Genomic DNA, 20,980 nt, shown 5'->3' with positions numbered 1-20,980 from the left:
TCCTGTTCTTAAGAGAAAATGGCTTAAGTTTTTGCCCATTGAGTACTGTGTTGGCTGTAGGTTTGCCATATATGGCCTTTATGATTTTGAGATATGATCCATCTATTCCTGTTTGCTCAGAGTTTTTATTTAAAAAATGGGTATTGGATTTTGTGCATCTATTGATATGATCATATGATTTTTTACTTTCAATTTGTATATATGATGTATCACATTTATTGATTTGTGAATATTATAGCAGCCTTGCATCCCTGGAATACATCCCATTTGGTCATAGTTTATGGTCTTTTTAATATGTTGCAGAATATGATTTGCTAATATTTTGTTCAGGATTTTAGAATCTATGTTCTTCAAGAATATTGGCCTGTAATTCTCTTTCTTCTTAGTGTCTTTATCTGGTTTTGGAATTAGGATAATGCTGGCCTAGTAACAAAAGGCTTGGAAGTGTTCCTTCCTCTTATATTTTTGGGATAGTTTTAAGAAGATAGGTGTTAGTTGTTTTTGAAGATTTGATAAAACTCCCCTGTGAAGCCCTCAAACAAGAGATGTTGTTTGATGGGAGTTTTCTTATTACTGCTTTGATTTCATCAGTCATCATTGGACTATTCAGGTTTTCTAATTCTTCCTGATTCAGTTTTGGGATATATATATATATATATATATATATATATATATATATATAATTTTATGTATATTTAGTAATTTGTCCATTTTGCCAAAGTTGCGTAGTTTCTTGGTATATAGTTGTTCATAGTATTTGCATACAATCCTTTGTATTTTTTTTTAAGATATATTTTATTAATTTTCACAGAGAGGATGTGAGAGGGATAGAGTTAGAAACATCAATGAGAGAGAAACATTGATCAGCTGCCTCCTGCACATTCCCCACTGGGGATGTGCCCACAATCAAGGTACATGCCCTTGACCGGAATCGAACCCGGGACCTATCAGTCCACAGGCTAACACTCTATCCACTGAGCCAAACCGATTATGGCCCTTTGTATTTCTTTGATGTCAGTTATTACTTCACTGTTTTCCTTTCTGACTTTATTTGGTTATCTCTGTTTCTTGATAAGTCTGGCTAATGGTTTATCAATCTCACTTATCTTTTCAAAGAACTAGCTCTTGGTTTCATTGATTTTTTTGTAATTATTTTAATCTCTCTGTTATTTATTTCTGCTACAATCTTTATTATTTCCTTCCTTCAATTTACTCTGGATTTTTTCTTGTTGTACTCTTTATAATTCTTTAAGTTGTATGCTTAAATAGTTTATTATAAACTTTTCTTATATTATCATTATTATTATTTTATTTATTTATTTATTTATTTATTTATTTATTTATTTATTTTTAGGAAAGCCTCCAGTGTTATGAACTTCCCTCTCATGCAAATTCCAGAGATTTTGAGTTGTTGTGAGTCCTTTTGTTCATTTGTTTCCAGAAACTTTCTGTTTTCTTTCTTGATCTCTTTGGTAACCCACTTTTTAATTACATTCTATTTATCTCCATGTGATTAACCTTAAAAAAAAAAAAAAATCTGGGCAGCACTTTATTTCACCATCTATTTTGAGTGTTTTTGCTGTTGGTTTCTAATTTCATTCCATTGTCATTTGAGAAGATGCTTAATATGATTTCAATCTTCTTGATTTGTAGAGACATTTGTTTTATCCTAACATATGATCTATCTTTGAGAATGAACCAAGTGCACTTGAGAAGAATGTATATTCTGCAGCATTGGAGTAAAATGTTCTATAATGTCAATTAAATCCATCTGATCCAGTGTTTCATTTAGAGTCTCTATTTCCTTGTTAATTTTTTTGTCTGGAAGGTCTATCCAGGGAATTTAGTGGGAGTTGAAGTCCTTTACTATGACTGTATTGCTATCTATCTCTCCCTTAAAGTCCTCTAAAAGTTTTCTAATATGTTGGGTGCATGTATCTGCTTGTTGAATTGATCCCTTTAGTAGTATGTAGTGAATTTTACTGTCTCTTGTGATGGTCTTCATATTGAAATCTATTTTGTCAGATATAAGTATTGCTACCCTAGCTTTTTTTGTTTGTTTCAATTTTCATGGAAATTTTTTTTCCCCATGCTTTCACTCTCATCCTGTGTGAGTCTTTTGTTCTGAGGTGGGCCTCTTATAGACAGCATATAATTGAATCATGTTTTTTTTCTTCATTCAGCTAGTCTATGTCATTGGATTAGAGCTTTAAATTCATTTACATTTAAGATTATCAGGTACTTATTTATTGCCATTTTAATTCTGCATGCCTATGTTTCTTTCTCCCTCTCTCTAATTCTTCTCATTACAGCAGTCTTTTTAGCATTTCTTGCAGTGCTGGCTTGGTGGTGATAAACTCCTTTATCCTTTTTTTGTCTGGGCAGTACTTTATTTTACCATCTATTTTGAAGGATAACCTTCCTGGTACTCTTGCTATAGTAATCTTGGTTTCAGATCCTTGCTTTTTATTCACCTTGAATACTTCATGCCATTCACTTCTGGCCTGTAGAATTTCTATGAGAAATCAGCTGATAGCTTTATGGGAGTTCCATGGTAGATAACTGTTTCCTTTCTCTTGCTGCCTTTAAGATTTTCTCTTTGTCTTTAATATTTGGAACTTTAATTATGATGTGTCTAAGCATCGGCTTATTTGGGTTCTTCTTGCTTGGGATTCTCTGTGCCTCCTGAAATTGTGTGACTTTTTCCTTTACCAGGTTAGAGAAGTTTTCTGCTATTATTTCTTCAAAGACGTTCACTATACCTTGATCACTTTCTTTACCTTCTGGTACTCGCATGGAAAAAAAATGTTACATTTGCTTTTGTCTCACAACTCTCATAGGCTACCTCCTGCTTTTTGTAGGTTTTTGTTTTTTGTTTTTTCATTCTGTGATTGAGTGATTGAGTGATTTTTTTCTATCCTATCTTCTTGCTGATCTGATCCTCATCTTCCACTAATCTGCTGTATATTCCTTCCACTGTATTCTTTATTAGTGCTATGTCATTCTTTACAGTTACTATATATTTTCTCATGTTGTTGAACATCTTTGCCATAAGTATCCTGAACTCTATGTCTGATAAATTATGACCTCTATTTCATTTAGCTCTTCTCCTGGAGAATTCTCTTGTTCTTTTATTTGGGGCTTGTTTTTTGTTTTGTTTTGTTTTTTCTCCATTTTGGCTGCCTGTTTGGGTTTGTGTATGCAGATTGGATAGATGTGTTACAATTCCCAGTCCTAGTGCAGTTACATTGTCCTACTGCAGGACAATGCCAGATTCTGTTTGCAACTGGCCCTGAGTACTCTGTTTGGAGCTATCAGCAATCCACATCTTATGGCTCTCTCTGCTGGGGCTGTGTGTTTTTGGCAAGGTCCAAGATGTATACCAGAATCTGTTTTTCCTAGCCCCAGGCCCCAGATTAGATCAGGCAAAGACTCAAAGCCTCCAGATATCCACTTCCACCTGCAGTTTTATTGACATTCATATTTGATTATCCTCAGATTATCAACCACAGGGTGAGGGGAGAGGTCTTCCAACAGAATAAGTCAACTGCGTTTCCCCAGGCAAAACTATCTGGATGGTAAAGGTTCACCAGAGAAAGATGTCTTCTGCAGTATGAGGGAATGACTCAGCATAGGAGACTGGGGTGGCTGCCCTCCAAGCTCCAGCCCCAGAGCACCAAACCTGGCTTCGGCAACACAGTTTCAGTCCATTCTGTCCTCCTTCTGATGGAACATCCTCAAAATTTTTTGTGTTGGCCTTTTAAGATGGTGCCTACAATTCCAGCCATCTCTCCCTGGCAGACAGCAACCCTGCTGCTTTTCACAGCCAGATGTTATGTGGTCACCTTTCTCAGTTCTGGAGCGCTGGGCCAGGGAGCCCAGCTTGGGGTTTAGAAAACATGGTTCTCAGAGGGAAGCTTCTAGAGCTGAGTTATCCCTCAGGACCTTCAGCTGCTGTCTGTGGGATCCCAGACAGACCTTTTGCACTTCCTAGCAGTCTCTTTGCCTCTCCACTTTCTATCCTTGGTTATCAGGGTTCTCTTTAGCTAGTCTTCATGTGATTTTTCAGGATAAATTTTCTGTATTATAGTTGTATTTCCAGTTTGGTCCTGGGAGAGTGTCAGTGTAACTTCCACTTTCTCTGCCTCCATTTCCTCCTAATTTTTAAACAGCAACTGAATTCTGTGTTTCTATATAATAATTAGCACACATCTTTTAAGTTCTTCCTAACAGGACAGGAAATCAGTCTTTCCAATACACTGAGTTAACAAAATTTTCATATTTTTATAATAGGCTATGAATATGAATTCAGTCCAATTCATTTTCACCATGCAAAATTGGAAAAGGACTTAATGACTCTCTCACTGGAAGGTGTATTTAAATAGATATGTTAGGACAATTTTATTCTCAGATATGAAGAAATATGAAAGAAAAAAAGGAACCAATGTTTAGAGCAAAAAGGGATTATGATGGCACAATTGCAGATACTAAATCAAAGGAAGTCACCTCCTTTTCATCAGAATAATCTCAACATTCTTAACATTTCTGTGCCAGAAAGTAAAATTAAAATTAGCCCATTTTGCATTAAACCTTATTAATATAAACCATCACCTTATCATATTAGTTATTAAATATTAACAACACAAAAGGATATATAAAGGTTACCAATCAAAATACTGTATATTTTGTCATCCAGAAAAAAATCCAAATAACAATGTCATCATATATGTTTCTACCAATATCTGAATAGCTACAAAAACTGAGGGATGAAAAATATAGAGTACAGATGACTTACATTTGGAGGGTTAGAGTTTAATTCTCTCTCCCAGGATTGAGGAGTCTTATTCTTTGTACTGACAATGCTCCTTTCTCCAGGGTATTCTTCTACTTCCAGAATAGGTCAGGACAAAGCTTGAACAGACTTCTATTATTTGTTTGATCTAGAGGGAAATTATACTTTTAATCAATTATTACAAAATGCATTAAACTTTTTTTAATGTGTGGGGGTGGAGGCATCTCATTATTTTCTGTTGAATCCAAGGTGAACAGAGACAATAGGAATTGCCATTGTTGAATATTATTAATAAATAAATCAAGTACTTTAAATTAACACCACTAAAAGAAACCCATATCTATCTTCTTTTTCCTTTTTACAGCTAAGCAGTACAACATGAGAAAATTAATTATCAAAATCCAAATGACTACAAAAGCCTACTCAAATGTATTTTTTAAAGACTTTAACATAATTTTACAAATCCATGAATTTGAATGGACTAGAAGAGATGATTAGATATCAAATATTTTTACTCATTCATTTTAATGTCTGAAGGCTAAATAATTATGGATGATTAGGAAAGTATGAAGAAAAATCCATTTTTAAATTGTTAATGGAATATTAAAAAAAAGAGATGATTTTGAGAGCTTGAGACAGACCAGAAATAGATGTCAAAGGGTATATAAGGCAGGGCAAAAAATCTGAAGTAAGGATTTCAACGATGGAACAAAGGCTGGGGAACTGCTATTCAAACAAGGCATGTTGGTCAAATTAGAATGCATGACATGAGTACATTTGAAATCTAGTTTCATGCCAATTCTTTAACATCAATAAGATGTGAAAATCCAACCTATTCTACCCATCCGAGTACACAGAAATATGATGCATAATTGCCTGACCTTTTGTGGTATGTAAATTCATAATTTTAAGATAATTAATTATATTTTATAAATGTAGTGTTCTAATAATGGATATTTTCTGCCTCATTAAAATGAAATAAGATAAATACCTTAAATGTGTGTCATACCCTCTTTTCTTACCTTAAAGTCATTAATTGCCTCCCATTAAATAATAAATTAGAACGTAGGGGACCATCTGGAGAAAAATGGGAAATAAAATATAGATGTTTTGTGGAAATATGTCTGCTAGCACTTTAAAGCCAGTTTATGCTTAAAGTTAAAACTATTACACTTATGATTATTTTTAAGTGTAGTGGGAAAATAGTAAACAAATTAAGTCAATCAATATCTATCAGAATAACTAAATACAAGAAAAATATATATGTGGGCACAAAAGCATCTCTTTCTGTCATGAATCTGAACACAAATTGATACTTGTGTGATCCTCTTCAGTTTTGAAGCATTGCAAGCTCTACTTGTAATTGTTTACCTGATATATATCAAAATTATCTGAAGGTGAAACAAAAACACAAATATGACTCCCAAAAATTAAAACTATTGAGGGAGAAAATTCATTCAAGACTAGATCTTCAGATTACATGCAACTGTTATATTTTCTTTTTGAAAGATTCAACAAATCTTGACCCAATTTAACAATCTTAACATTAAAACTTATAAAAATATATATACTTTCTATAGGAATATCTTTATATGGCTTTTCAAACATAGGTAAAACCATTTCTGTGTTCTTTTGTTTGTAGAACACAGAAATGGTTTTACTGTACTTTGGATCAGTGAAGATCAATGCATATTCCTTTAGGGAAGTCTTTTGAACTGACAAAGAATGAATGATTGACATCAGTAACAAATACCTTTTTGTTGTCCTGAATTGACATGTCATTTATAGCAATACCTCTATGCTAATTAATGCCATATATATATCTACCAGATGTGTCAGAGAAATACGCTAGACCTTCACAGAATATAGGTTGAATGTAGCTTAAATTACATTATAGATATGGAAATGCATTCTTTGTGATAAAGAACTGACCTCTCTCCCTCTCTTCCCCCTTCTTTTTATACACATGCATGCATTCACATATACACACATACACACACATCATGTCGACTATACTTTCCAGGACAGAGAAAAAACAACTTATACATAAAATTAGTGTTACCTTATCTTTTCCATTGATAAAACTTTTCATGAAAAGCAAACTCTACCTTGCAAAGTCCAATTTATACTATAATCCTAAGCCTAAAAAATACATTACATACTGTACTAAAATACTACTTGGGGTCTTAAAAATTACATCATCATCATGATACTTTACCAAATTGCATTGAAATTTTGTCACTGGATTCTGTAAACTATACTAGTATATTATTAACAATGAAAACTATGTATTAATCACCTTCATTTCCTCGTTCCTTCAGACAGAAATTGGTATGTAGTGAGTAACAGTTTTTTGGTTTTGTTTTGTTTTTAATAAACAGTTAAGTTCAGTAAAGTCATCAAAGTTACATTTTTTGTCAGTGAATCATATATAATAAAAGCCTAATATGCAAATTGTCCCCTCAACCAGGAGTTTGACAGGGGTTTCGACCACTTGCTATGATGTGTGTTGACCACCAGGGGGCAGTGAAGAACATGGCAAGGGTGAGCAATGCTGTGCTGGCTGCAGGCAGCAATGGAAGCACTGTAGGCCCCAATGGGCTCCCAACAAGAGTGGGATCACAGTGGGATGGTGGAGCAGGTGAGAGGGTGGTGCCAGGTTAAGGTGGGTGCTAGTGGGGGCCCAATTGCCCCGCCAATCGCCCCATAAATGGCAACCAACAGTGGCGGTGGGGGATGGGGCTGCTGCCCAGCTCCCAGGCACTGAGGGGGATAGGGCTGGCTCTGACCTATCACCCTGCAGGTAGAATGGTGGAGCAGGTGAGGGGGTGGCACCAGGACACAGCAGGGTGCCAGGCAGGGATGCAGGGAAGCTAGCCTGAGGGCACCAGCTGGGGCAACCCTATCTCCTAGTCATCAGGTAAGATAAACTGGTAAAGAATTCATCTCAGTGTCTGACCAATAGGTAGCTCTCAATAAATGTGAACTACAATCAGGCTGAGCATTCCTCCTGGATTGCATGAAATAGCAGTGATTCATACTTATTTTTTAATGGTAATATTTATTTTAAATATATATATATATATATATATATATATATATATATATATATATATATATATTTCAGAGATGGATGGAGATATCAATGATGAGAGAATCATTGATCAGCTACCTCCTGCATTGACTGAGCCCATAACCCAGGCATGTGCCTTTGACCAGAATTGAACGCGAGACTCTTCGGTCTACAGGCTAATGCGCTATCACCTGAGCCAAACCAGCTTGGGCATACTTAATTATTGATAGCTATCCCTGTCCTTCTCAAAAGTGTCCTAGTTTGGATAAAAATTTTACACATTCATCCAAAGTATCATTAATTTATTATTTCTTTTCATCAACAAATTGTTTTCTTTTTTATCATTTTCTCTGATGCTGTTACATGACAATAGTATTTTGGTGGGGTTAGAGTAAACAAGATTTTATTCCTTTTATTTTTAATATATTTCTATTGACTCCAGAGAGGCAGGGTGAGGGGGAGAGAGAGAACTATCAATGACGAGAGAGAATCACTGATCGGCTGCCTCCTGCACATCCCCTACTGGGCTCGAGCCCACAACCCAGGCATGTGCCCTGACTGGGAATGGAACTATGGCCTCCTCGCTCATAGGTTAACACTCTACCACTAAGCAATGCCGGCCAGGTGGACATTGTTTTTCCAAACATGTGACCACACAGAAGGTGTGATGCCTAATGGGGCTACTGTTCACGAAAAAGCTTAAAAGATGCTGCCTTCTGGACAACACCCCTCATTACTCCCAGGGCCTGGAGCACCTCATCAGACCCTTGACAAGGTAAACCAAGCCCCAAACTCCCTCAGGGAGGGGTGAGTTATGGGGAACATCCATACAGCAAGATTCCAGGTGACGCCTGAGGAAGGCAGGTGATAGAACGGAGCTCCTGGAACCCTGAGAACCCACAGGATGCCAGCAAGGCACCTAAACTGGCAGATACAAGAGATGGGGTGAGCCAGCCTGAGTCACCCTCCCAGCTAGGCAAGGTGTTCTCTGAGTTAGAACCATCTTAACATCTCCATAAAAATATATTAACAAGACATCCTACTTTATTTTTACACAAAATTTTGGCTCAGTGGATAGAGCTTTGGCCTATGGACTAACGGATCTCTGGTTTGATTCCGGTCAAGGGCGTGTACCTTGGTGTGGGCATATCCCCAATGGGGAGTGTGCAGGAAGTAGCTGATCAATTGATGTTTCTCTCTATCCCTCTCCTTTCATCTCTGTAAAAAAATCAATAAAATATATATTTTTTAAAATTTTGCATGCTGTTTTTGTGTATTTCATTTTATTTGCACTTTCTAACTGATAAGCAAGAGGCCCCACTACAGTATTCCCCATCATTACCTTTCATATTATTTACTTTGAGTCCTTGATAAAGGCCCCAAATTAATTTATGGAATGGCCTTTCAAAATAAAAAATAAATTTTTTACAATGTGTGTACACACACACACACACACACACACACAGGAGGGGATTGACCCTCACACCTTCACAAAGATGGAAGTGCCCACAGCCAATAAGGAGAGAATATGCTAATTGACACTCTGCCCACAAAGATGGCAGCATTCATAGCCACAATGGCAGCTCCCAGTCCCCTCAGCTCCCCAGCTGTCCAGGGCCAACCTGAGGAACAGACAAACCTTAAATGGCAGCTGCCCAGCTGCCCAGGGCTGGCCCCAGGTGCAGGCAAGCCTCAAATGATGGCAGCCCAGCCACCCAGGGACACCCAAGGCTCAGGTAACCAGGGTCAGCCAAGGCTTGTGCTACTGTCAGTGGCAGCAGCAGAAGTGTAATGGAGCACTGCTTTCCCCTAATCACTGGGTAACCTCTCACCCCGGAGGGCTCCCAGACTGGGAGAGGGGGCATGCTGGGCTGAGGGACCCCCAACCAGTGCATGAATTTTCATGCACTGGGCTTCTAATATGTGTGTGTGTGTGTGTGTGTGTGTGTGTGTGTGTGTGTGTGTATAACCTAGTAGAGTGAACCTAGTGAAATAGAAAATGACTTCAACTCCTGCTGGAGATAAGTAGGGCAAAGGACATCTTTTGAGTTGAACTAAAGGGAATCAATAGCTTCACCTGAGTGGCTCAGTGGTTGAGTGTTGACCCATGCACCAAGAGGTCACTGGTTTGATTCCCCAGTACACATGCCCAGATGGCAGGCAAGATTGCCAGCAAGGGATGTCAGGAGGCAGCTGATCTATGTTTCTCTCTCATCATTGATATTTCTCTCTCTCTCCCTCTCCCTTTCTCTCTCTAAAAATAAAAATAAAAATTTTTTTTAAAGTTCACAGTTAAATCAGGACCATGAGCTTACGTCTGAAATCCTACTCCATCTTCCCTCCAAGATTCCACACTGTTCCATGCTTCCATGTCTCTGGATCCACTCCATTCATCAGCTTATTTTGTTAATTAGATTCCACACATGAGTGAAATCATCTGATGCTTCTTTCTCTGACTAGCTTATTTCACTTGCCATGATAATCTCCAGGTCCCTCTATGCTGTCTCAAAGGGTAATAATTTCTTTTTTTTATGGCTGCATAGTATTCCATGGCATAAAATGCACCACAGCTTTTTTATCTACTCATCTACTGATGGGCACTTGGGCTGTTTCCAGATCTTAACTATTGTAAATTGAGCTGCTATGAACATAGGGGTGCATACATTCTTTCTGATTGGTGCTTCGGGTTTCTTAGAATTTATTCCTAGAAGTGGGATCACTTGTCAAATGGCAGTTACATATTTAATGTTTTGAGAAAACTCCCTAGTGTTTTCTATAACAGCTCCACTAGTCTACATTCCTACCAACAATGTATATAGTAGGGTTCCCTTTTCTCCACATCCTCACCAGCATTTGTCATTTGTTGATTTGTGGACAATAACCATTCTGAAAAGTGTGAGGTGATACCTCATTGTCATTTTAATTTGCATCTCTCTGATGATCAGGGACTTTGAGTTTTTTTCTATGTATCTTGGCCTTCTGTATGTCTACTTTAAGAAGTGTCTATTTAGGACTTTTGTTCATTTTTTAATTGGATAGTTTGTCTTCCTTTTGTATGTTATACAAGTTCTTTATATATTTTGGATATTAACCCTTTATCAGATGAATCATTGCCAAATATGATCTCCCATACAGTGGGCTCCTCTATGTTTTGTCCATGGTTTCTTTTGCAGTGGTGCCATTTGTTTATTTTCTCCTTAGTTTCATTTGCCCTATGAGATGTATCCACAAACATATTGCTATGAGAGATGTTTGAGATTTTGCTGCATATGGTTTCTTCTAACCATTTTTATGGTTTCCTAACTTGCAATTAAGTATTTTTTTTTCCATTTTGAGTTTATTCTTATGTATGGTGTAAGTTGGTAGTCTAGTTTCATTTGCTTGCATACATCTATCCAATTCTCCCAACAACATTTATTGAAGAGACTGACTGACTCCATTGTATGCTCTTGCCTCCTTTGTCAAATATTATTTTAGTGTAATGGTTTGCTGTGATTTCTGAGGTCTCTATTCTATTCCATTTATCTATATTCTTGTTCTTGTGCCAGTACCACACTATTTTGATTACAGTGCCTTTGTAGTACCATATAACTTGATATCTGGTATTGTGATTCCTCCAACTTTGTTCTTCTTTCTCAAGATTGCTACAGCTATTCTGGGTCTTTTTTGGTTTCATATACATTTTTGAGTATTATTTCTAGATCTGTGAAATATGCTATTGGTATTTCAATAAGGATTGTATTGAATCGTAGATTTCCTTGGGTAGTATGGACATTTTAATTATGTTAATTCTACCAATCCATGAATACAATATATTTTTACACTTGTTTATATATTTCTATATTTCTTTTTTCAACAACTTTAGTTTTTTTTAGTACAAATCTTTTACCTCCTTGGCTAAGTTTATTCCTAAGTATCTTAATTTTTTTGTTGCAATTGCAAATGACTGTTTGTTTTGTTTCCCTTTCTGATAATTAATTATTGGTGTATGGAAATGCCATAGATTTTTTTGGTGTTGATTTGGTATCCTGCTACCTTGCCAAATTCATTTATTAATCTTAGTGGTCTTTTAGTGTAGTTCTTAGGGTTTTCTATGTACAACATCATGCCTTTTATTTCTTCTTTGCGTCTGATTGCTATAGATAGCACTTCCAGTGCTATGTTTAATAAGAGTGGTGAAAAATGGCATCCTTGTCTTTTTCCTGTTCTTAGGAGAAATGGTTTTAGTTTTTGCCCGTTAAGTGTGATGTTCACTGTCAATTTGTCATATATTTTCTTTATCATGTTGTGATATACTCCCTCAGTTCTTCTTTGCTGAGAGTTTTTATCAACAATGGGTGTTGAATTTTGTTGAATTTTTTTTTGCACCTATTGATACGATCATGTGAGTTTTGCCTTTCAATTTGTTTAGGTAATGTAACAAGTTTATTGATTTGCAAATACCAACCTTGCATCCCTGGAATAAATCCCATAAGGTCATAGTATATAATCTTTTCAATATATGCTGGATCCAATTTACTAATATTTTGTTAAGAATCAAAAATATTAGCCTGTAATTCTCTCTCTTTGTAATGTCTTTATCTGATTTTGGAATTAGGATAATGCTGGTCTCATAAAAAGAGCTTGGACATGTTCTTTCCTCTTGGATTTTTTGGAATAGTTTGAGAAGGATAGGTGTTAGTTCTTCTTTGAATGTTTAGTAAAACTCCCCTGTGAAGACATCTAGAACCAGACTTTCGTTTGCTGGGAGTTTCCTTATTACTGCCTCTATTTCATAAGTTGTTATTGGCCTATTTCTTATTCTTCCTGATTCACTTTTGGGAGACAGTAATTTTTAGAAACGTGTCCATTTCATACACATTGTCCAGCTAGTTAGCATATAGTTATTCATGATATTTTCTTACAATCCTTTGTATTTCTATGGTATCAGTAGTTACTGCACTGCTTTCATTTCTGATTTTATTTATTTGTGTCTTCTCTGTTTGTTTATTGATTAATCTGGCTAATGGTTCATCAATTTTATTTATCCTTTCAAAGAACCAACTCTTAGTTTCATTGATTTTTGTTGTTTGTTTGTTTTGGGGTTTTTTGTTTGTTTGTTTGTTTGTTTTCTCTATGTCATTTATTTCTTCTGTAATCTTTATTCTCTTCCTTCTACTTATTTTTTCTTATTGTTCCCTTTCTACTTCTTTAGATTGTGGTGTTAAATAGTTCATTATTCACTATTTAATAGTTTTGTGAGTTCTTCCCTCTCAGGACTACTTTTGCTGTGTCCCAGAGATTTGGGGTTGTTGTGTGTTCATTTTCAGTTGTTTCCAGAAAGTTTTCATTTCTTTCTTGATATCCTGGTTAACCCATTCAATGTTTAATATAATACCATTTAGCCTCCAAGTGTTTGAAAGTTTTTGGGTGATTTTACTGTAGATGATTTCTAATTTCATTCTACTGTGATCTGAGAAGATGCCTGATCTTATTTCGATCTTCTTGAATTTGTAGTTACTTTTTTGTGTCCTAACATGTGGTCTATCTTTGTGAATGACTGATGTGCACTTGAGAAGAATATATATTCTGAAGCATTGGAGTGAAATGTTCTATAAATGTCAATTAAATCAATCTGATCCAGTATGTCCTTTAGATTCACTGTTCCCTTGTTAATGTTTTGTCTGGAAGATCTATCCAGTGAAGTCAGCAGGGTATTCAAGTTTCCTACTATGACTGTATTGTTGTCAATTTGTCCCATAAAGTCCTCTAGAAGTTTTTTGTTTGTTTTAATATATTTAGGTGCTCCTATATTGGGGGCATATACGTTTACCATGGTTATATCTTCTTGTCGGATTGATCCCTTTAGTAGTTTATAGTGACCTTTACTGTCTCTTGTAATGGTCTTCATTTTGAAATCTATTTTGTCAGATATGAGTATTATTACCCTAGCTTTTTTTTTTCTTTTCAATTTGTATGGGAATTATTTTCTATCCCTTCACTTTCAGTCTGTGTGAGTCCTTTGTTCTGCAGTGGGTCTCTTATAGATAGGCTATATATGGTTAATGTTTCTTATCTATTTAGCTACCCTAAGTCTTTTGATTTGAGCATTTAGTCCATTTACATATAAAGTAATTATTAATACATACTTACTGTACTTATTACCATTTTAATTATATATGTCTAAATTTCTCAATTTCTTCTTCTCATTATAGCAGTCCCTTTAGCATTTTAATACTGCTTATGGTGATGAATTCCTTTAGAGTTTTTTTTTTTTTTTAAATCTGGTTAGCTCTTTATTTCACCATCTATTTTGAATAATAACCTTGATGGATATAGTAAGCTTGGTTTCAGATCCTTGCTTTCCATTATTTTGAATGCTTCAAGCCATTCATTTCTGGCCTGTAGAGTTTCTGATGAGAAATCACCTGACAACCTTATGGGAACTCCTTTGTAGGTAACAATTTGCTTTTCTCTTGCTGCCTTTAAGAATCTGTCTTTAATTTTTGGAATTTTACTTATGATGTGTCTGGTGGCCTGTTTCTGTTCTTCTTCCTTGAGACTCTGTGTGTCTCTTGAACTTGTGAGACTTTTTCCTTCACCAGGTGAGGGAAGTTTTCTGCTATTATTTCTTCAAACATGTTCTCTATCCATTTCTCCCTTTTTTGCCTACAATGTGAATATTTATATATTTCATGTGGTTCCACTGTTCTCTTAAGCTATCTTTCTATTTTTTAATTGTTTTTCCTTTTTAACTCTCTGAGTGATTTTTTTTTTCTACGCTGTTTTCTAATTCACTGATCTGTTACTCAACTTCCCCTAATCTGCTGTATATTTCTTCAATGTTTTCTTTACTTGTGCTATGTCATTCTTAATTCCATTTTTATAGTTACTATATCTTTCCTCATGTTGTTGAGTAACTGTATTATAATTATTCTGAACTCTATATCAAATAAATTTCTTATCTCAGTTTCATTTCTTTCTTCTTCTGGTAAATTCTCTTGTTTTTTCATTTGTTTTTTGTTTGTTTGTTTTTTTGTATTTTATTATTGTTGTTTTGTTTTATCTCCTCCTTTTGGCTACCTATTAGGGTTTATGAGTGTGTATTAGATAGATCTCCTATGCCTCTCATCTAGTGCAGGACAGTGTCAGCCACTGTTTCTGTCTAATTAGATCAGATAAAGACTGGAAGCCTTTAAAGACAGCTTTTGTCTGCCATCTGAATTCAGTCTTCAGTAGTCCCCAGATAATTGTTCATAAGTGTATCTAGAGTTTTTTCAAAAGGGTGGGGGAATTGCTGCTGCCTGGAGGATAATTGTTATTCTCAGTCTCTTAATGGGCCTCAGAAACTCCACACAGTGGGGCTATATAGGTCAGTGTCTTTCCCACATGCAAAACCACATGGATGGCAAATGTCTGACTGAGAAAGATGTCTTCCATGGTGTGAAGACATGACTCAGCACAGGAATCCAGGGTAGTCTGCCTTATGAGCTCTAAACCTACAGCCCCCAACCCTGGCTTCTGTTCGCACAGTTGCAGTCTTCTCTGTCCTCCCTGTCAGAGCACAAAGTGAGTGGCTGTGCTCAAATTTTGTGCATTCGCCCTTTAAGAAGGTTCCTACATTTCCAGACATCTTTCCCTGGCAGACATTTTTTGTTTGTTTTCTGAAATATAAATCTGACAGTATTCTTCCAAGACCAAGGAAGCAAGGTATCAGGTAAACAGAAAATAAAGTTCTGCAGAGGACTCAAAGGTAACAGAAGACAAGAAGGAATTCCCAATCCACTAGAATAATAGATCTGTTCCTCATACAGCCTTTAAATCCAAGTATGTTTCACTTATACAATTGTTGCATCTAGTGGTTAGGTTTCAAAGCAAATATTAATAGAAATAATAATATGATAAACATAAAAATATCATAAGGATCACAAAACAAAATAGCCAAACAAATGTGGAAAGCAACTAGGTACAGAATAAAACAAAGTTTTAGGGAACTTTGGAAAATCTAAAGAGGTAGTTTTTACCCCCATTATATTATGCAGTGGTCAGCAAACTGTGGCTCATGAGCCACATGAGGCTCTTTGGCCCTTTGAGTGTGACTCTCCCACAAAATACCAAGGCCTGGGAGAGTCTATTTTGAAGAAGTGGTGTTAGAAGAAGTTTAAGTTTAAAAATGTTGGCTCTAAAAAGAAATTGCAATCGTTGTACTGTTGATACTTGGCTCTGTTGACTAATGAGTTTGCCAACCACTGGTTATGGCATTTGCTGTGTATAAATGCAAGCTTAGTCTTGTCAAATTGAATTTTCAAGAGAGTTTGGAAAAATCATTGTGTATGTGTGCATGTGTGAGAAAAGGAGAGAAAGAGAAGGAGAGCGGAAGAGAGAGAGAGAAAGAGAGAGGCCCAATTTAAAAATAATTTACATTTAAAAAATAGTAAATATTAAACTCTATAAGGGACATTGATGACCTTTTTTAACTTCATGGTTAAATTGAAATGATGACCTGAAAACATGTATAACATGGTTCATAAAGAAAATCTGAACTGTTTTCTGGACAACCAATAAAAAAAATATATTTTAGTATATTGTCCATTGAGAAATTCTTGCTATTTAATTGTATTACCTAAACAGCCTGTAAATGCAATTTTTCATTAACTCTTTTGCTCAGCTCCTAATCCTCTACTACCTCTTAAAATATCCCCACTTGAATATTCTCATTCTAATCTTTCTTCAAATTAATAATGACTGATATAGTTTGAAAATTTTATCTCAAACAATCTCTTCATTCAAAAATACTCATTTTTTCTTAAATACATAGCAAAAACTTCCAGATGTCTATATAAAAAATATTAAAGCAACATTTCCTTCTTCCTTTACAATGACACTTTCCCCACTTTTCAAATTACAATTTAAATTAATATTTACCACATGGACCAAATATCTTTGAACATCTCTCCCCTTATTCATCTTTTCAGAACATACAGACCCCAAAAAATATATAATATTTTTATAATCTATTGAACTGGCATAGGGAGAGGTGCAACACTTTAATACCTAAATTCAATACATTTTACTTAAAATCATGCGAATATTTCTCTGGTGTGTTTATGACAAGTGCACCAATTAGTGTTTAATAGAATGGTCTACACCAAAAATTATTAAACCTGTTGCCCTTCATCTTACTATCAAATCTGCCTCTCCTTTACTTTGTTCCTGTAATCTTTTCTACATTCTAGAATCAACCTGAAAATACCATGTTCACCTTTATTATCCTTGAAAGTGAAATGGTTCCACCTAGAATGCCTTGCTCCTCTCAAATTCTACTTGTTCAAATTTTACCATACCTTTCAACCCTCAGTTCAATTACCATCACCTCCATGAAGCCCTGGCTTATATTCTTAACCATAAATCATCAACTCACAGAGCTTTTCCTCTACAACTCCCTATTGAAAACTGTTCACTTAATGTACCATATAATGCATTTTTCCACAGATCTGATTTCTCACATTTAATTACAAACCATACGAAAATAGAGAAAGTCTGATCCATCTGTGTCTTTCTTAACAACCTAACTTTATTACAAAGATACTTCTAACCATGTGACAAAAAATGGTGAGCAGATAGAAGCAGAACAATTGTATAAATCAAACAAAGACAGTTATGTTAAACTCTTAATTGTTTATATTAATCAATTCCAGGGAATTATTTTCACTACTATGATTTCCAAGTTCTAAATAAGCCTTTCAAAGATATATCTCATACAGGACAACCAAGTCAACTTACTTCTGTAAAAAAAAAAATGTATTAGACAAACTTTATTAAGATAGTCAAAGCCTGGTCAATGTGGCTCAGTCTTTGAACATTGACCAATGCACCAAGAATTCAATTCCTGGTCAGGGAACATGTCCAGGTTGCAGGCTTATTTCTCAATAGATGGTGTTCATGTATCAGCCAATTGAGATTTCAATCTCTCCCTCTCCCTTCCTATCTCTCTAAATAATAATAATAATAATAATAATATTGATAAATATTTTTTTAAAGATTGTTAAATAAAACACTTGGTTTTGAGAACCAAGATGGTAGCATAGGTAAACCCCTGTATTCACTGCCTCCCACAACTACATAAAAATTACAACTAAAATACAGAACCATCATTCAGAACCACCTGAAATCTGGCTGAATGGAATTCCTACAACTAGAAAAGTAAAGAAGAAAGTACACTGAGATTGGAAGGAGGGACAGAGATGTAGAATGGGCTGGTCCAGCACCCATGTGTTGGACTATATATATATATATCTCCACTGTGGAGGCCTTCTGTGAGAAGCCCCATACCAGTCTCTCAGCCTAGGGATCCAGATCTGAGAAGAGAAGCACCCAAAACTTTGGGCAGTAAAAACTGTAGAGGGCCCTCTGGGAAAGCACATGGACATTCTTTTAATTCTTATCAGCTGAGAAGCACTGGCAAAGTCCTGTCACTGGTTATAACCCCCAAGAAGGCAGGGCGTGTTATCAGTCCTGATTTACCTTTGTCCAGGTTTCAGGAGAGGGCTTTGAGATGTAAATCCAGTCTAGCACCAGGAAAGAGGGAATGAATAGATCATGGGCCCACCCAAGTTCCTTTGATCCTATGTTTTCCTGGTGAAACCCATTTGTATTTTGGAAAATAAATAAATGTGCTATGTTGCCTGTGAGTGTGACTGTACCTCCATCAGAGTGACAGCCTCCACCCAGCACCCAGCTTTTGATTTCTGCCTCTTGTCTCTTTCTTTCATTTCTTAATCCCCAGCTCCTCCACTCAAGAACCTGCCCTTCTCCCTTTCCTTGTGGGATGTGGAAAAAAGAGCAGCACCACACCACAAAGAAACAAAAACAAACAAACAAACAAAAAAACAGCAGGGATTTTAGCTCAGTGACATGGAGGCTGCTGGAGACCCAGGCAGTTCCTCTTAAATAGTGGGTGATTGAACTTATTTGCTCCGCTGTGCTCCACTGATGAGTAGTGGCTTTGGGAGATTTAAGGACATATGGAGAGGAACTAGATTTCCTGGCATTGGGGCAGAACCTCAGGGGTGGCTTTCACACAGTGGAGGTGTTCACAGGAATCATTATTCCTGTGCCGGGATCTCTCCTGTTGCACACAGCCATATCTGAGTTTCCATCAATAGAATTTCCAACTATTCATTCCACACTGGTGATTCCCTGAGATCCCACCACATTCAATTTGCAGCCCCACCCAAGTTGTTTGCAGTGGTTTTTCCATATGAATGGCCTGTCCTGGCTCAGGCTTCGAACTTTGCTAAAATCTTTCAAACAAACAGCTGCTGGTGTTGGCATGCCCCATTCCTATCAATAAGAGGCCAAAGACCCAGCACTAGTACAAGCCTGCCTTGCTCACAGCTTGGCCTTTCTGGGCTATATCTAAGCCCAATACAAGTACATCCATCTGAAGATCCCTCTATAGCTCTTGCTGGGTGGCCCTAGGCAGTGACTGACTTTGCACCTTCTAGGGAGACCCCAAAGCCAGTCCAACAAGCAGACAACTTCAGACCATACCAAATTACAACTCTACACATCCACAAGCAACACATAAAGGGCAGACTCAGTGAGCAACAAAACTCTACTGAAGCAAGTCCTTCTTCATAGGGGTATCTCCTGCACAGCAATTCTTCCACTTAAGTTGAACCGGTCTTCACAGCCAACTGGCCTGTAGGTAATTTCTCATAGTGAGGCCAACAGCAATTAAGGCCCAGCTACAAAAAGACTGTGGATACAGCCCACACAGGAACACTCCTAGAGTACCCAGCTCAGCTGACTGTGGAAGCTAAGCCACTGGGCTCTACAAAACACCTACTACACAAGGCCACGTTACTAATTCCAAGGAACATAGCAGCTTTACTTAATATATAGAAACAAATACAGGGAAGCAGCCAAAAGTGGTAACAAAGAAATATGTCACAAATGAAAGAACTCTCCAGAAAAATAACTTAATTAAATAAAACCAAGCAAAATAACTAAATACAGAGTGCAAAGCCATGATTATAAGGTTGCTCAAGGATCTTAATGAGAACTTCAAGGGACTTAGTGAGACTTTCAAAGATCTTAGTGAGAATCTCAAAGACATGAGACAGTCAGAAATTAAGTATATACTAATTGAATTACAGTATATTTTATAGGACCCTAACTGGTTTGGCTCAGTAGATAGAATGTTGGCCTGTGGACTGAAGGGTCCTGGGTTCAATTCCAGTCAAGGGCATGTGCCTGGATTGCAGGCTCCAACATCAGTACGGGGCATGCAGGAGGTAGTTGATCAATGACTCTCTCCCATCATTGATGTTGCTAGTTGTCTCTCCCTCTTCTTTGCTCTTACCATGCTTCCCCCAAAATAAGACATCCTCTGAAAATAAGACCTACTTACAGGTTTCCTTCTGAGTGAAATATAAGGCATACCCCCCAAAATAAGGCCCCCCTAGGCTAAATATGAGAAATTTGGTCCATTGATTCTGAAAGAAATGGAGTCACAAGCAATTCACCAGGAAATTCAGGAATTGGATTGTTATGATAATGTTCCAGAAGATGATGACATGATTGTCATTGAATAAATGAGTAAATTCTTGATACTGTAAGATTCACAGTTTGTCTGGTTTGTGTTGACAACTACCGTACTACCATACCATATATAGGTAATAAATTTCCTTTATTTTCATTTTACAATAAATGTGTACTGTATTCTTATTCATGGAAAAATAAGACATCCCCTGAAAATAAGATCTAGCGCATCATTGGGAGCAAAAATTAATATAAGACACTGTCTTATTTTCGGGGAAGCAGGGTATTTTTCATAAGAATAACTTTTATGGTCCTTATGAGAGATTTAAAACAAATTACCATATAAATAATGACAGAAAACTTACCTACCTATTGAAAGAAATAGACTTACAAATTCAGGAATCCCAGAGAATCCCAAGGAAGAGGAACCTAAAGAGGCCCACACTAAGACACATCATTATATAATTTTTTAAAGAATAATTTACAGGGATTCCACAGTAGAATAGAGGATTCTGAGAATCAAATCAACTATTTGAAATATGAGGAAGGGAAAAAATCCAATCAGAAGGGTAAAAAGAAAAAACAATAAA

General features: G+C 36.4%; 1 protein-coding gene across 1 annotated transcript in view; it reads right to left on the bottom strand.

Annotated features, from left to right (window-relative positions):
- Positions 1 to 5,061, bottom strand: part of FOXP2 (forkhead box P2) — a 493,504-nt gene extending 488,443 nt beyond the window's left edge. The window contains exon 1 of the mRNA XM_036424830.2: positions 4,796 to 5,061. The gene's annotated coding sequence lies outside the window, so the exon portion shown is untranslated. The remainder of the gene's footprint in view (positions 1 to 4,795) is intronic.
- Between the last annotated feature and the right edge of the window lie 15,919 nt (positions 5,062 to 20,980).

This window comes from Pipistrellus kuhlii, unplaced genomic scaffold (assembly GCF_014108245.1).
Source record: "Pipistrellus kuhlii isolate mPipKuh1 unplaced genomic scaffold, mPipKuh1.p scaffold_m20_p_10, whole genome shotgun sequence".
Taxonomy (NCBI): Eukaryota; Metazoa; Chordata; class Mammalia; order Chiroptera; family Vespertilionidae; genus Pipistrellus; species Pipistrellus kuhlii.
The sequence above is the reverse complement of the archived record's forward strand: the minus strand, read 5'-3'. Positions and strand labels throughout refer to the sequence as shown.